The following is a 17,593-nucleotide window of genomic DNA, read 5'->3' on the forward strand; positions in this document are numbered from 1 at the left end:
GAGTCGTGCTGCTTTTGGTGCCTGCTCTGTTGAGGTTCCAGCGCTGTGGACCCGGTACCATACGGTGACGTGAAAACACTGCAGACGACTGATTGGTCAGGCAGAATCGTGTTTACTGTATCTACTGTCAATGCTGGATACCAGTTTAGTGGGGCTTAGCCTCTCTTCTGTTATTTCCATCAGTCTTTTGTGTTGCTGCCTTCGGCTCTGGTGAAATAATATCGGAGAATATAAAGGAGAATTTCGTTTTTTTTTTAACCTGGAGCCCTCTCCTAACATTAATTATTATCTGACGACTCACCCAATGTTCTCCGCAGCGTTTTTGAGTGTCCTAGGCGTTGTTGTGATCTAAATAGTGTCCAAGCCAGTCCTAGAATGGAGCTCCGTCGGGGCCACATGGCAGCGTGCTGTTCCTCCATGTAAAGAGACAGTTTTATTCCCGTGTTCTACCCATATCATCATTATTTCATCCCTAAAGAAACATCAGACTGCTAATCTCCCCCGGGCTATTTCCAGTAGTCTTTACAGGGATCTAATTTCCTCATTTGGGTCAGTGTCACCAACTCTCGTCAAGTCAGTACACAGGCCAGCCGGCAGGACATCGACGAACATCGACGCTCTCATGAAGAAGGCCCGGAAGAGGATGTTCTTCCTGCGGCAGCTAAAGAAGTTCTGGCTGCCGAGGACTATGTTGACTCAGTTTTACACCTCCATCATTGAGTCCATCCTCACCTTCTCTATCATCACCTGGTTCCCTGCGGCTACGGTCAAGGACAAGACCAAGCTGCAGCGGGTGATACGATCAGCGGAGAAGGTGATCGGCTGCCCCCTCCCCTCTCTCGAGTCCCTACGGGTGGGATGGCCGACCCATCCCACCCGGGTCACGACCTCTTCACCATGCTTCCCCACGGTAGGCGGCTACGCCTGCCAGTGACTCTGAAAAACCGCCACAGACTCAGCTTTTTCCCCTCAGCAGCACGTCTCGTAAATCAGTCAGGTACCCCCCCCCCCCAAGGGGAGCTGCCTCGGGCCTGATCTCTAATCCAAGCTTGCACTGCCCATCACCAGATATTGCACTTTCTTTGTCCTGTTGTTCCACTGTATTTGTCTTGTTTTGCACTTGTCCCTCTTATGTGAAAAAAGATTCATGCACTTTAATGCCAAAACAAGTTCCGTTACGAACATAATGGTGAATAAATGATATCTGATTCTGATTCTGATTATAACTGAGGCGAGGGCTTTGCAAACCTTATTAAAATCCTAAAGTCCTATTTGACACATAAATAAATAACATCGTCTCCCCGGCACCCCCGGATGTACCTGTTTTCTCAAATAAGGACTGTAACGATGTTCTCTCCTTCTTTGTGGAAAAGGTACAGGGCTAGCATTATCCCCTCTTCCACGCACCTTCCTGTTTGTCCACCCCGGCCATCAATTCTGAACTGTTTCTCCCCCATTTCCTTTCAAAACCTCACTGAGCTGGTGGCCACTATGAAACCCTCTTCTAGCCCCTTAGACGTCTTACCTACGACTCTGTTAAAAAATACACTCAGGTCTACCGGTCCTTGCCTGGTTTCAATTATTAATACGTCCCTCCATTCTGGTTGCGTCTCTTCTTATTTTAAACATGCTGTTGTTCAGCCTCTTCTAAAGAAAATGAGCCTTGATGCATCCCTGCCCAAAAACTATAGGCCTATTTCTAAGTTACCTTTTATTTCTAAAATGTTAGAAAAAGTTGTTGCTAAACAGCTCATGGCTGTTCTAAACGAACACAACATTCATGATGCATTCCAGTCTGGTTTTTGTCAGGGCATTCTACTGAAACTGCTCTTCTCAGAGTGTCTAATGATATTATGATATGCTCTGATAGAGGTGAATGCTCTGTCTTGGTGCTGCTGGACCTTAGTGTGGATCACTGCATTCTAATCGATAGGCTTCAGCAGTGGGTGTCTCCGGGAGGGCCTTGGATTGGTTCACCTCCTATCTTGCAATAGGAGGTGTGGCTTTTTCTGTGTCCGTTGGGCCATTTATGTCCGCTTCTGCTGTTTTGTCCTGCGGGGTGCCTCAGGGTTCCGTTTTGGGCCCTATTTTATTCTGGGTTTACAGTATATGCTCCCCCTAGGGTTGATTATTAAGCAATTCAAAGGTATCTCCTATCACTGCTATGCCGCCGATGTTCAGTGGCACATATCTTTCAAGCCGGATAAAACTGATAACCTCTCTGTCTTGCATAACTGTCTGTCTGCTATTAACGACTGGATGGCCAGTAATTTTCTCCAGCTGAACCCCAACAAGACTGAGGTCCTTATTATTGCCCCTGATAGTATTGTCCCCAAGGTTACTCAGTGTATGGGGTCTCTCTCCTCCACCGTGCGGTTGAACCTGAGGAACCTTGGTGTTGTTTTTTATCAAGCTATGAGCTTCGATCAACACATTAAGGGCCCTATCTTCGGTATAGGTCATTTTGTATTAGCGCCCGCTTTGAATAGCGCAAAGCCCTAATTGTGGGCGTGTCGGCCCGCTGCCCTTCACGTCATCTCTGCGCAAACCTCGTGTTTATGCCAAAAACAGTATAGTGTGTGATCACTCCCCTTAAAAGCCACAGCATCACCGCCATCACATCTGTGACAGGCAGCAGCTTAATTCCTGCTCAGTGCAAGCAGAGTGACAGAGTGAGAGAGAGAGAGAAAAGAGAGAGAGGGAGACAGAGAGAGAGAGAGAGAGAAAAGAGAGAGGGGGAGACAGAGAGAGAGAGGGGGGGGGCAGAGAGAAAAGAGAGAGGGGGAGACACAGAGAGAGAGGGGGGGAGACAGAGAGAGAGAGAGGGGGGGGAGACAGAGAGAGAGGGGGAGACAGAGAGAGAGAGAGAAAAGAGAGAGGGGGACAGAGAGAGAGGGGGGGGAAGATTCGTAATGAAAATTGATGCTGATGGAATCATGTGTTCCATTTGAAACACACCAAAGGGCTGCAGTGAATATCCCCATCATGTCCCAAAGCGTGTGCTTACTGTAATTAGATGTTTCGTTCATATAGGCTATAACATACACATTTCAAAATATTCATTTCTTTAATAGGGTAGGGATGTGTGAGATTTTAATTCTAGCCTATTTCAATTGCCTATGTCAGAATTGTCCATTCTGGTTAAGCCATTGGCTTAAGCCGTTCCCCGCTCTAGGCTTAAAACCAAAGGTGACAGAGCTTTTCAATCTGTAGCTTCCAAGTTATGGAATGCCCTTCCCCTGATCATACGATCTGCTGCATCTACAGTATTGACATTTTTAAAAAGCAGCTAAAGACCCACCTGTTAAGTCTGGCTTTTGTTTAACCTCCTGTGTATCATTGTATTTTATTTGTGTCTTGTTCAACTGTGTTAATATTTAATTATTGTACCCGTTTATAACTTTTGATCTTGTGAAGCAATTTGTGATTCTGGTCTGTGAAAAGTGCTATATAAATAAACTTCACTTACTTACTTACAAAGTTGTCTTTCTATGTTCCTTTAGTTATCAAAGAATGCAGACATCCAGTTGATTCAAAAACAACACCTCTCACAATTAGCCTACAAGCAAATTTGTTACAGTTTAATTACTTTAGGAGAGTCGACGCCTTTTGTAAGTTGTTATACTGCTGTTTTTCTCTTCTCTGTCTATGAAGTTGAACCTTATGCTCATGATAGTGTCTGAATTTACTATGCTTACTGTTTAATAAATATATTTTCATATGAAAGAAGTATCTTGAGTTTTTTTCCATATCATGGTGAATGTTTATTGACACTGAAATAGGTAAAAGGATCCATTTTTCCCTGAGCTGTTTATGATAGCCTATATGGATAAAATAATTATACAGAGAAAGGTTTCTTGCTTTTTCTAAAAGCAAGTGGCACCCCTCAAAGTCAGGCTGCTTTTGTATATAATAATTTGTTCTTACTTGCTCGCCTGGGTAAATAAAGGTTTAATAAAAAAGAAAAAAAAAGAAAAAAACAGTGTTTTCTGAAGGAAAACCATTATTCTAATGATAGATGCATTATCATAATTCATAATTTCCACCTCTGTATAATTCATAATTCCATAATGACTGCATATTACTACATGTGTGAGCAGTGTGTGCAGGGTAGAGAGCTCTCTGCCCAGCTCGATGTGTGCGTGTGTGTACCTGTTCCAGCTGTGTGAGGAGTGTGTGCAGGGTAGAGAGCTCTCGGCCCAGGTCAATGTATCCGTCGAAGCCGGCCGTGTGGTTCAGCCCGTCGGGGTGAGAGATCTCCTGCAGGAAGCGCTGCATGCTGCTCCACTCACGCTCCAGGAAGTCATTCATAAACAACATGTAGTCCTCCTTAGAGCCGAACCTAAAACACACACACGTGTGCATTATCGTATCATATTATCATCAACATGCCTCAACACACATCAAGGCAGTAATCATAATATTGTGGGAGACACATATCCTCCCCAATATTCAAATGCTGCCCAATATATCTTACTACTATAATAGGGCGACCCACAATTGCTCGAGCAGCCTGAGTTGCCCATCACACACACACACACACACACACACACACACACACACACACACACACACACACAATTGCTGGCCCGTCACATCAGGGGACTGTGTAACCAAGTCCCACGAGAGTTCAATATACAACATTGTCACTCCATGTACACACACGTGCATGTGAAATTCTTGAGCTGTGTTGTGTTCCGTTACATATCGTTACTGTCGTCATCATCATCATCAACATGTCATCATCAGTCATACTTGTTATGTCTCTTATTGGTACAAGCTGTCCACTCTCTCTACCTCTGTGCCGTAGATGGTGACCAGGCTCCTGTAGTCTATCATAACCTCCTTGGTCTTGGCCACGTTCAGGGAGAGATGGTTGTCCTGGCACCATTGTTCCAGGACAGCCACCTCTTTCCTGTAGGCTGTCTCGTCGCCGTTGGAGATCAGCCCCACCACTGCTGTGTCATCCGCAAACTTCACGATGGTGTTTTAGGTTTGGGTTGCCACGCAGGTCATACCAGTAGGGGCTGGAGACAAAGGCCTGCGGCGCTCCTATACAGATGGAGTGGGGAGGAGGTGAGGTCGTCTACTTTCACCACCTGTTGTCGGTCTGGGAAGAAGTCCAATATCCAGTCACATAAAGCTGTGTTCAGGCCTAGTGCTTTGAGTTTCTCCACCAGCATGGAGGTGGTGTTGAATGCTGAGCTGTAGTCCATAAACAGCGTTCTCACGTAGGTGTCCTTTCCCTACCATGTGTAGTACAAGGGCTATGGCGTTTGCTGTGCTTCTGTGGGCGCGGTATGCGAATTGCAGGTGGTCGTGGGTGGGGGGGAGCAGGGGGCGGATGCGTGATATGACTAGTTTTTCCAGGCACTTGCTGGCTATGGGGGTGAGGGCTATTGGTCGCCAGTCGTTAAGGCTGGTTAGGTTTTTCTGCTTTGGTAAAATAATGATTGTGGCCGATTTGAAGCAGGTGGGGACGGTTCGAAGTGCTAGGGACTGGTTGTAGATGTGCGTGAATGTTTCGTGAATGCCAGTTGTTTGGCGCAGGCCTTCCGGACTCGGCCGGGGATGCTGTCCGGACTGGGCGCTCAACTACGGGGGGAGGGGTGGCGGATGTTGGGGGGTTTGGCGGAGGGGTCAAACCTTGCGTAGAACGCATTCAGCTCGTCCAGCAGGGAGGGGGAGATGTTTTGGGGTTGTTATTTCTCTCCCTTGAAGTCCGTGGCTGAGTGGAGGCCTCTCCATATGTGCCTTGGATTATTTGTGTCTAGTTTGGCCTCTAGCTGCATGCTATAGGCTCTCTTTGCTTGACTGATTGTTTTCCTGAGTGCGTGGCATGACTGCTTATATTGTTCTGGTGATCTAGAGGTGAAGGCAGAGGTCTGTGCACGGCGGAGTGCTGCCAGGACCTCACTGTTAATCCAGGGCTTTTGATTTGGCATGATTTTTATTGTTTTTGTGGGGACTACGTCCTCTGTGCATTTCTTTAAGTAGCTGGTGACTGGTGACTGCGAAATCACTGAGATTTCCCATGGCCTTGCATTCCAGTCTGTATATGCAAAACAGTCCTGGAGTGTGGCTTCTGATTGGTCGTCCCAGCGGTGGGCGGTGCGGAAGCGAGTCGGCTGCTCTTTGAGTCTCTTTGAGGGCCTTTCTGTGTGGAGTTTGCATGTTCTGCCCGTGCTCCCCAGGGGGTTCCTCCGTACATAACCCCCCCACTAAAAACATGCAGAAGATCGTCATCCGACCAGTGACGACAACACCCGAAGTTGGTCCCCGGGCGCTGTACGAGAAAGCGACCACTGCTCCTGGCCTGCCCCCTGGAGGAAAGGACAAGTCTGCATGGGTTAAATGCAGAGGACAAATTTCACCGGCCACCGTCAGCATGAGTGTGTTGTGGCCGCATGCATGTGTTGGTGTGTTCGTGTGACAATAAAAGACGGGCTTGTCCGTCTACTAACTGTTTAACTGTTTAACTGTTTGTATGCCGGGAGGAGCATGGAGGTGTGGTCTGATTTCCCAAATGGTGCTCGCAGCAATGCCTTGTAACCTGTAGTGGAGCATACAGGGGGCAAATGGTGCACCCGCCCGTCACAAATGGGCCCACCTTTGGGCACAATCTGCCTGACTGAACATGCATTTTTGTTGCTTAGTTGAATAGTTTGAAATAAAGTTTATTTGTGTGTTTTGATTGCGGGGAAAAATACAATAAAAAGCCATTCTAAAACATGAAACACATCTGTTCTGTTACTGTTCAACGTTACATCCAGCAAAACTCCACTCACCTCCGATCATCTGCCATTCTGTGGACCATCATACCGTGTCTGTCACTCATCCACCTCTGGTCAACACGTCTGTGACTAATTAACTCCAGGCTTCATGCTACTTCTCCGCAGTCATGACGCTAAAATACCGCACAACTTCTGAGACTCAACAACGTCTCCACTCCTCTCTGCATCTCAGCCATTAAAACTCATGGACTCCTCCGTCGACCCCGTTACATCCACCGAGCCTCCCGCAGAAAGTTTATTCACTCCCATCCTGTCCACTCTACCAACTCCATCCCATCCCTCTAGTCAGCTGAGCGCACCGTCGCAACCCGATTACATCACCACACAACAAACAGCACGTCCCTCCCGCCTCCCTACATCCACTGACCAAAGCAAACCAGCCCACCCACACACAACTACCACATCTCTCTACACCAAGGGCCCCATCCTCAATGAATTCATCACTGACAAAAACTGGACTTTCTCTGCCTAACAGAAACATGGCAACAACCACTGGATCGATCAATCGATCAATCAATCAATCAATCAATCAATCAATCAATCAATATCCTTTATTTAACCAGGTAAAAACTCATTGAGATTAAAACCTCTTTTCCAAGAGCGACCTGGCCAAAACGGCAGCATAAAGACAGTTACATCAATACACACAAACACAAAATAAACAGATAAAATACAGTCAGTCACTCAGGAAACAATAGTGAGGTTACACCGCAGGGCAATCACAAGAGGCAAGATAACTAATTTCTCTGTCTCTTAAAATTGACCTGAATTCCCCCAGAGTTATAAGATTAGATAATTTCAAGTCCTTCTGCATAACCTTCTGGATAACTTCTCTCTCAATCAAACCACACCCTCTGGATACAGTTACATGGACAAACCTCGCCAGGATGGCCATGGAGGCGGAATAGCTACACTTCATTGCCAGACAATAAATACAACTGCACTATCCATCCCCACCCCCCCTGATTTGAACACCTCACCTTCAAACTACCTGGTCCCAAACCCCTGGTAACTGCTGTCATCTACCACCCCCCCGCCAAGTCAATCCCAGAATTTTTTCGGAGACCTCCCAGAATTCCTAACCCAGCTCTGTGCCATATCACCATCCATGTCGACTGCACAAACTGCAAAAACACCACAGAACTCCTGGACATATTACACTATTTCTACATCACCCAACACATTGACCTCCCCACCCATAACAAAGGACACACCCTCGACCTGGTCTGCATCTCCGGCATCTCCATCAGCAACCTTTCCACCACTGACCTCACCATCTCTGACCACCTGGCTATCACCCTGGACATCAAAATCCCCCCTCCCTTCGTCAAACAGCAACGCACCATAACCTTCTGAAACCTCAAATCCATCAACCATTCCTCTCTCTCCTCCACCCTAACTAACACCATCTCCAACACCATCCTCACCCCGAACGCCTCCCCCAGCTGGTCAACATCTACAACGACACACTCTCCTCCTGTCACCTGCCCCCTGGTACACCGACCAACTCCGTCAACTCAAAGCCAAGGGCCGTAAACTGGAATGTCTATCTAAAAAAACTGACTCACTGTTCACTCACTCCACCAACAACAATACAAAGAAGCACTCAACAATGCACGATCTTCCCACTACTACATTATTCAAACTGGCTCTAGTAACCCCAAAATGCTCTTCTCCACCATCAACAAACTGCTCAAGCCCATGGACACCACCTGCATATCCTTCACCACCACTACATGCAACTCCTTTCTATAATTTTTCAAGACAAAAATCTACACAATCCATAACCAGTTGGCTGCCTCACCGTCATACACCCCCCCCCCCCCCCCGAACTCCAACTCAACAACCCTCCCCCTCCAAAGCACTCATTCTCATCTTTCAACCCCATCACTGAATCTGACCTATCCTCTACAGTCACCAGCATGAAACCCACAACCTGCGCCCTCGACCCCATCCCCTCCTCCCTTGTCAAGGCCTGCCTCCCCTCACTCTCCCCACTCATCACTAACATAATCAATTCCTCCCTGTCCACCGGCTTCGGTCCCCCCTCCCTCAAGCTTGCTAGGGTTAGGGTGGGTGGTGGTGTTGGAGGACCAGTAGGAGGTGCTCTTCCCCTCTGGTCCGAATAGTCTGATGAATAATTTGATCTGATGAATAATCTCCACAATGTCCTAGGGCAGAGACAGGGACTCTGTCCTGTGAGTGAGCATGTCCTTCAGATGAGGAGGTCCTGACTCTCTGTGGTCAATAAAGATCCCATCGGCACTCTTCACAAGAGTAGGGGTGTAACCCCGGTGCCCCTGGCTAAATTCCCAAACAGGCCTTCCTTCAATCATGGCCACCTAATCATCCCTCGTTACTTAATTGTCACATTCAGTCCTCAACTCTAACTGATGTGTGGTGAGCGTTCTGGTGCAAACTGGCTGCCGTGCATCACCCAGGTGGTTGCTACACATCGGTGGTGGATGAGTTCAGTTCCCTCCCCCATCCCTCCCTCCCCTGATAAGTGAAGCGCTTTGAGTGTCTAGAAAGGCCCTATAAATCCAATCAATTAAATTAAATATATATGTATGCTTTTTTTCTCCGGTGTCTGAGCATGTTCGTTTGTCTTGTCTATGCACTGTTCTGAAAAACTAAAAATTAAATATGGGGCGGGGGGAGGGGGTGCACAAGGCAGAGGCACAAACTTTGTTGTACAAGTCACTAATGCTATTGTTTATTGTCAGAGTTTATTTCTGTGTGTGAACGTTTTTTTTTTTTACTGTGTACAGCTCTCAAGTATTGTGCTAGTTTACCGATCTCCAGTCAGGCTTGGAGCACATGTATGGTTTCTCATGCAGTTCGCTGCTTTCCTTTTCTCCTTAAAATTGTGAGAGCCAGGCCAAGTTGCTGTACTCAAAATATTCTGTTTGCAGACAGGTGAGCTCCCTTTGCCTCTTTAGATCATCACAACAAATCATCCGTGAATCTACTCAACCTCATTCCCCTCCCCCAGTCCTCACAACCAATCACAAAGCACAGTCACCTGAAACTGGCTTTGCTCAACACCTGCTCACTCATTACATTACATTACATTACGTCATTTGGCAGACGCTTTTATCCAAAGCGACTTACAATAACACATTTTTGTCAGCAATAGAGCAATCAACTATGCAACACAGTCTATGACAACTACAACTTCTGGAAGGAATAGTGGTACAAGTTTAGTTTAGGTTAGTTTAGATTTTCGTTTTTTTTTTTTTTTTTTTTAGAAAGAAGTTAGTTCAAGAAGGGCCCAGATGGAGCCTGAAAAGGTGAGTCTTTAGTCTTTGCCGAAAGATCGGCAGTGATTCGGCCGTCGTGACCCAAGGTGGAAGCTCGTTCCACCATTGAGGTGCCAGGGACAAGAAGAGTCGGGAACGGGATGAGCGACTTTTGAGCCCCCGTAGCGGAGGGGGGGGGGGGGCGAGGCATCCTGCGCTGGTGGAAGAGCGGAGGGAACGGTGAGAGCTTTGGAGCCTGACCATAGATTGTAAGTACAGAGGGGCTGTCTGGTGTACTGCCCTGTAGGCCAGAACCAGTGTTTTGAATTTAATGCGTGCCGAGATGGGAAGCCAGTGAAGGTCCCGGAAGAGGGGAGTGACATGAGAGAATTTGGGTTGGTTGAATACCAGACGGGCTGCAGCGTTCTGGATGAGCTGAAGCGGACGGATGGCAAGCCGGTAGCCCAGCCAGAAGAACATTGCAGTAGTCCAGGCGAGAGATAACAAGTGCCTGGACCAGGAGTTGTGTCACTTCCCTTGTGAGAAACGGACGGATTTTGCGGATGTTGTACAGGGAGAACCTACAGGAGCGGGCAGTTGCTGCGATGTAGGCTGAGTTGGACAGCTGATTGTCAAGGATCACTCCAAGGTTCTTAGCTGTTTGAGAGGGAAACACAGTAGTGTTGTCAATGGAGAGGTCGGTGAGGGGACAGTCTTTCCCGGGGAGGAAGAGTAGCTCGTTCTTACCAAGATTCAGCTTGAGATGGTGGGCAGACATCCAAGCACTAATGTCTTTGAGGCATGCAGCGATACGTGCCTCGATGTGGGTGTCTGAGGGGGGGAAAGAGAGGTAGAGCTGAGTGTCGTCAGCATAGCAGTGATAAGAGAAGCCATACGATGAGATCACATGGCCAAGAGATCTGATATAGAGAAGGAATAGCAAGGGGCCTAGGACTGAGCCCTGTGGCACAGCTGTGCTAAGAGTACAGGATCTGGATAGGGATCCTCGCCATAGAACCTCGTATGAGCGGTTAGAGAGATAGGAGGCAAACCAGGAGAGTGCAGATCCTGAGATGCCTAGATCAGAGAGAGTAGAGAGAAGAATCTGGTGATTTACTGTATCAAAAGCTGCAGACAAGTCAAGGAGGACAAGGACAGAGGAGAGGGATGAGGCCTTAGCAGTGTATAGGGCCTCAGTGACTGAAAGGAGGGCTGTTTCAGTAGAGTGAGAAGTCTTGAAGCCGGATTAGAGGATCCAGTAGGTCATTCTGGGAGAGATAGAGAGAAAGTTGTTTGGAAGCAGCCCGTTCAAGGGTTTTGGAAATTAATGAGAGAAGAGAGACAGGGCGGTAGTTCTGGATGGCAGTAGGGTCAAGGGAGGGTTTCTTAAGGAGTGGCTTGACTCTGGCAGTCTTTAGAGGAGCTGGCACAAGACCAGAGGATAGAGAGGAGTTGATGGAAGGGAGATATATCCATGGAGATGGATTGGAGAAGAGATGAAGGGATAGGATCAAGGGGGCAGGAGGTGGCACGGTTAGACCTGACAAGTTTAAGGACCTCTTCGGGGGAGAGGGGAGCGAAGGAGGTAAGCCCTGTAGCAGGGGTCAGAGAGTTGGAGTTGGGAATATTGCAGCTATTGACTGGAGGGGGGAAGGAAGAGCTGATGTCATCTACCTTCTTAGCAAAGAAGGTTACAAAATCATCAGCAGAGAGGGAGGATGGTGGGGGAGGTGAGGGAGGGTTGAGGAGAGAGGAGAAGGTGGAAAATAGTTTGCTGGGGTTGGAGGCAGAGGACTGAATTTCAGAAATGAAGAAGGAGGTTTTTGCTGTTGAGACAGCAGATGTAAAGTTAGAGTGGATAAGGTGGTAAGCAGAGAGATCCCTGGGGTTCTGTGTTTTTCTCCATTTCCTCTCAGCTGCCCGAAACTCTGTTCGATGAGTTCGAAGAGATTCAGACAACCAAGGAGCAGGGGGAGAGGATCGAGGAGGTTTCGAGGTGAGAGGGCAGAGAGAGATAAAAAAGTAGTGGAAGCCTCCTGAGTGGATAGGAGAGAGAACTGCTCAGCTGAAGGGAGCAGGGACAGGACAGCCGAGGAGAGGGCTGTCGGTGAGAGAGTTTTTAGGTTGCGTCGGGTGGTGATAGTATGAGTGGGAGCTTGGAGGGGGTTGGGGAGGGAGATGGGAATGGAGAAGGTTATAAAGTGATGATCAGATACAGGGAGAGGAGTGACAGTGAGGTTGGAAGTGCAGCAGGCCTTCCTGCAGGCCACTAATAAGGCCAGCCTTATGAGTGGGTGGAGATAGAGAGAGGGAGAGATCGAAGGATGAGAAGAAGTTAAGGAAGAGGGAGGATTGCAGGCTTACCGCCTGGATGTTGAAGTCACCCAGAAGAATGAGTGGAGTGCCATCCTCAGGAAAGACGGAGAGGAGGGTATCCATCTCATCAAGGAAGTTACCAAGCGGACCAGGCGGGCGGTAGATCACCACAATGTTGAGCTTGACAGGTAGGGAAACAGCAACTGCATGGGACTCAAAAGAGGATATAGAGAGATGAGAGAGAGAAGTAACCGTGTAGGTCCATTTTGGTGAAATGAGGAGACCAGTGCCACCCCCACGCCCAGAGGCTCTGGGGGTTTGAGAGAAAGAGTAAGCCACAGGGAGTGCGGCTGGGGTAGCAGTATTCTCCGGTATGATCCAGGTCTCTGTGAGAGCTAGAAAGTGGAGGGATTGAGATAGAGCATGAGCTGAGATGGTCTCAGTTTTCTTAACAGCTGACTGACAGTTCCAGAGTCCTGCAGTAATAGTGTAAGGACTATTTGTGCGCTTTGGGTAGGAAAAATTACAAGGGTTACTACATCTGAAGCTGCCATATCGACGGCTTCTACGGGCTGATGTTACAACGGGGATGGGGAAAAGACACATCGGTAGAAGAGTAGGTAGTTAGTAAAAGGAGAACTAACACAAAGCCCTATTTTCTGGCCTACCCTCGAAGGACTCCCGCAGAAAGACTCCCTTGTCTTTGTACCCTGAGTCTTGTGCGGGAGTCTTCATGCCCCGAGGCTTCGTGCCGCTTACAGCTGCCGCTTTAGACTGACTATGCTAAGAAATACTTGTTCAACAGGGGCTCAGAGCTCCGCCTACACAATCAATCGATAAAGCACGCCAGGTGTAGCACTTTTAAACTAGACTGACTCCTCCCACCCAGCAATCAGACGGTCGTTCAAAGAGGCTGTGGTCACCTGATACCAGTCAGCTCATTATCAGTGGCCATGCTAATAGTTAGCCTAAGACACTTTTCTTTTAAAACACAGGAAAGCTATACAACTCAAACTAACTTACAGAAGCAGAAAGTAGAGTAGAGACAGACCTGCACAGCACACTAGACAGCTCAGAGCAGAAACTTCAAATGTGTTCAACAATAAGTCTCCTTCTGAATGAATTTATCACTGACAATAACCTGGATTTCTTCTGTCTCACTGAAACCTGGCATAAATGCCTGGATTATTTTTCATTAAACCAAACCACACCAACAGGATTCACTTACATTGACCAACCCCATCCTGAGGGGCGGGGAGGTGGTGTTGCTGCTGTTTATAGAAAGGACATTAAAATAACTAACATCTCCATCCCTGCTGCTAACTCTTTCAAACATCTTGCCTTTAAACTCTCTGGTCCCACTCCTCTGGTTACTGCTATTATCTACCGCCCCCCCAAGCCAAACCCCTCCTTTCTCTCCGACCTCTCTGATTTCCTAACCCAGCTATCTGCCATTTCACCTTCCATTCTCCTCCTTGGTGATTTCAACATCCAACAACATCGACAACACTGACTCCAAACCTGCCACTGAATTCCTGGAACTACTACAATGCTTCAACTTCACACAGCATGTCAATTTCCCCACTCACAGCCGCGGTCACATCCTGGACTTGGTCTGCTCTGGTCTCACTATCAACTCTCCAGCCTCAACCTCAATATCTCTGTTGTGCTTCGTTATTTGGATTACATTCAGCTGTGTAAGATAAAATATTACCTCCTGCCTCCTCCCCCTCCTCTCCGCTTCCAGGATGAAGAGGGGAGCACTGCCCCCCCCCCCCCCCCCCCTCGCCTACGTCTTCCTTACAGGAAGCGGAGGACGCTGCCCCCTTCCCCTCCTCTCCTCCTCTCTACTTCCAGGATGAAGTGGAGGGCACTGCCCCCCCCTCCCCCTCGCCTCTTCTCTCCCCCCTCCCCTTCCGGGCCTCTACACCCCTCAGCGAACTCCCAGTTCACCAACAACCAACCATGACATCTTCCTTCCAGGATTGAAGCGGAGGACGCTGCCCTTTCCTCTACCTCTTTGCTCCTCCACCTCTCCCCACCCCCCTCCCCCATTCCATTCTCCAGCAGGATGAACGAACTGATAAGCTTTGGACTGTCTATGATCCCCCAGTCCCCTTGTCCATCTAATCCCCCTCGTTCTACCCTCCCGACCCTGAACCTGGCCCCTCGACCGTCCCCTCCCTCACATGCCCTCTCCCATACTGCCATCGTTTGAATACGTTGCTGCTATTCTGAAATGCTCAACCACTGTGTTACTGCTGAATATCTATAGACCACCAAAATACTCAGCCAGCTTTCTCGTTGAATTTGCTGATCTACTCTCCTTAATCTTCATGGAACATGATTGTATATCTATTGCTGGGGATTTCAATATTCATATTGATAACCCGACGGATAATTTTGCCAAAGAACTGAATATCTTACTTGATACTTTTGATCTGTCTCAACATGTTTCAGGGCCTACTCACAACCGAGGCCATACCTTGGATTTAGTTATTACTAGGGGCTTCAAGTCCTCTTCTGTGTCGACTATTGATGTTGCGTTGTCTGACCATCTTTGCATCTTTTTCGAAATGGAAATCTCCCCTGAGATCATTAATAGGTCACAAACCGTTAAAAGACGAGACATTAATGCAGGCACCAGCGCGCTGTTTATGGAGAGATTTTCTTTATCTCCTCCCACATCAGCTTCTGTCAATGAGATTCTTGATAACTTCAATTCAACAATTCTGAATACTATTGATAGTGTGGCTCCTGTTAGGTTAAAATTGCTGTCTGGCAAAATTAAAGCACCCTGGCGAAATTCTGCATCCGTTAGATGCAAAAAGAAAGATTGCAGGAAAGCTGAGCGTAAATGGCGGAAAACTAATCTTCACATTCACTATGATATTTACAAAGAAAGTCTTCACTCCTACAACCTCGAACTGAAAAGGTCGAGACAATCGTTCTTTTCCGAGATAATTAACAAAAATGTGAACAATGCACGCACTCTATTTGCCACAGTTGATAGACTGACTAATCCGCCTCTCTGTGTAGCACCTGAATTCCTCTCTACTGTCAAATGTAATGAGTTTGCTGCCTTTTTTACGGATAAAATTATTAATATCAGGCAGGCTATTAGTGGCTCCACTCCAAGAAATGCTGTGACATCATCCTACACGCAGATCCCTAGTTCGATAAATTTGTCCCAGTTCAGCGTTATCGACCACGACATCTTAGAGGAAACTGTGCAAGGCCTTAAATCATCTTCGTGCTGTCTCGATACCCTTCCAACAAGCTTTTTTAAAAGCGTTTATAACTGTCTGTCGTCGGGACCTATTGCAAATAGTTAATAGATCCCTTGTGACCGGCACTTTTCCTGAGTCCCTGAAAACTGCAGTTATTAAACCCCTACTAAAAAAGCGTAGCCTTGATGCATCGGTAATCAGTAACTACAGACCAATATCTAATCTCCCCTTTATAGCCAAAATAATTGAAAAGGTTGTTTACCTACAACTCAATAGATTCCTAACCTCAAATGATCTCCTAGATAAACTCCAATCAGGCTTTCGCCCCCATCACAGCACTGAAACCGCGCTTACTAAAGTCATAAATGACATCAGAATGAACACAGACTCAGGCAAAAATTCGATTCTAGTGCTACTGGATCTTAGCGCTGCATTTGACACTATTGACCACTCAATTTTATTAGACAGACTGGAAAACTGGGTTGGGCTATCGGGAACGGTCCTCCAGTGGTTCAAGTCCTATCTTCAAGACAGGAAGTACTTCGTCTCCATTGGCAATTACACATCTGACCTAACTAGGATGACTTGTGGGGTGCCTCAAGGATCCATTATGGGGCCCGTTCTCTTCAACCTTTATATGCTCCCTCTAGGCCTAATTATGCAAAAAAACAAAGTAGCCTATCATAACTATGCAGACGACACTCAGCTGTATATAACTCTTTCCTCAGCTGACTATGCCCCCATAGAATCATTGTGCCAGTGCATTGATCAAATAAATAACTGGATGTGCCAGAATTTCCTACAGCTAAACAAAGACAAAACTGAGGTGATCGTGTTTGGCCCCAAAGAACAAAGGCTTAAAATCACTGTACGCCTTGAGTCTCTATCCCTGACGCCTAAGGATCAAGTCAAAAATCTTGGAGTTATTATTGATTCCAATCTCAATTTTAACTCCCACATTAAGTCAATTAGAAAATCTGCTTTTTATCATCTTAAAAATATTGCAAGAATTAGGGGATACATGTCCAGACAGGATCTAGAAAAACTAATTCACGCCTTCATTTATAGTAGGTTAGACTACTGCAATAGCCTTTTTTCTGGTCTCTCCAAAAAAGAACTTAGGCAACTTCAACTTATTCAGAATGCTGCTGCTAGAGTTCTAACGAAGACTAAGAAAGCTGATCATATCACTCCAGTTCTTAAGTCCTTACACTGGTTGCCAGTGTGTCAGAGAATAGATTTTAAAATACTGTTATTAGTCTATAAATCACTTAACGGCCTAGGCCCAAAATACATAGCTGAATTGCTCCCACGCTACGAACCGTCTAGAACTCTTAGGTCAACAGGGTCCAGCTTATTAACTATCCCTAGGATCAAATCAAATCACGGGAAGGCTGCATTTACCCACTATGCTTCTGCTAGCTGGAACAAATTGCCTGAAGACCTCAGATCTGCCCCAACCTTACTTACTTTTAAAAATAGACTAAAGACTTTTATGTTTACCGTCGCTTTTAACTGCTGACAGCTACTATGCAAACCCAATGAGTCCTCTATAAGTTTGAGCTCTTTCTGCAACTGCTGCGCCTGTTGCTTATTGCACTTTTTATACTCTTTTTTTTTTAAGTTTTGTTGTGATGCTTTTAAATCTTTTATTTTCCTGTCAACCATTTTATGTGCTTAATGAATGCACTTTTTATACTCGTTTTTTTTGTGATGCTTTTAAATGTCCATTTTACTCTCTTCTTTTCTTTTCTTTTCCTGTCAACCATTTTATGTGAAGCAATTTGAATTGCCTCTGTGTATGAAATGTGCTATACAAATAAACTTGACTTGACTTGACTTGACTAATTTGAAATTAATAATATTTTATTAATCAATCATTGTCAAATATCTTTATCCTTAATGGTGATGATGGTTCTTTAATCCTTAGAGCAGGGTCTGCCACAAATATGCACAAAATCACACTGAAACAGTTGAATTCAATTAAAAGCTGACACTATTTATTATATGT

At 46.6% G+C, this 17,593-nt stretch overlaps 1 pseudogene across 1 annotated transcript in view; it reads right to left on the reverse strand.

Moving 5' to 3' along the window:
- LOC310783951 (disabled homolog 2-interacting protein-like) overlaps positions 1-17,593 on the reverse strand; it is a 71,813-nt pseudogene that overhangs the window by 27,918 nt on the left and 26,302 nt on the right. Inside the window, exon 9 of the transcript in view lies at positions 4,153-4,342. The product of the transcript in view is annotated as a disabled homolog 2-interacting protein-like (transcript). The remainder of the gene's footprint in view (positions 1-4,152; positions 4,343-17,593) is intronic.

Source organism: Poromitra crassiceps (assembly GCF_964638095.1).
Source record: "Poromitra crassiceps genome assembly, chromosome: 10".
In the NCBI taxonomy this organism is placed as follows: Eukaryota; Metazoa; Chordata; class Actinopteri; order Beryciformes; family Melamphaidae; genus Poromitra; species Poromitra crassiceps.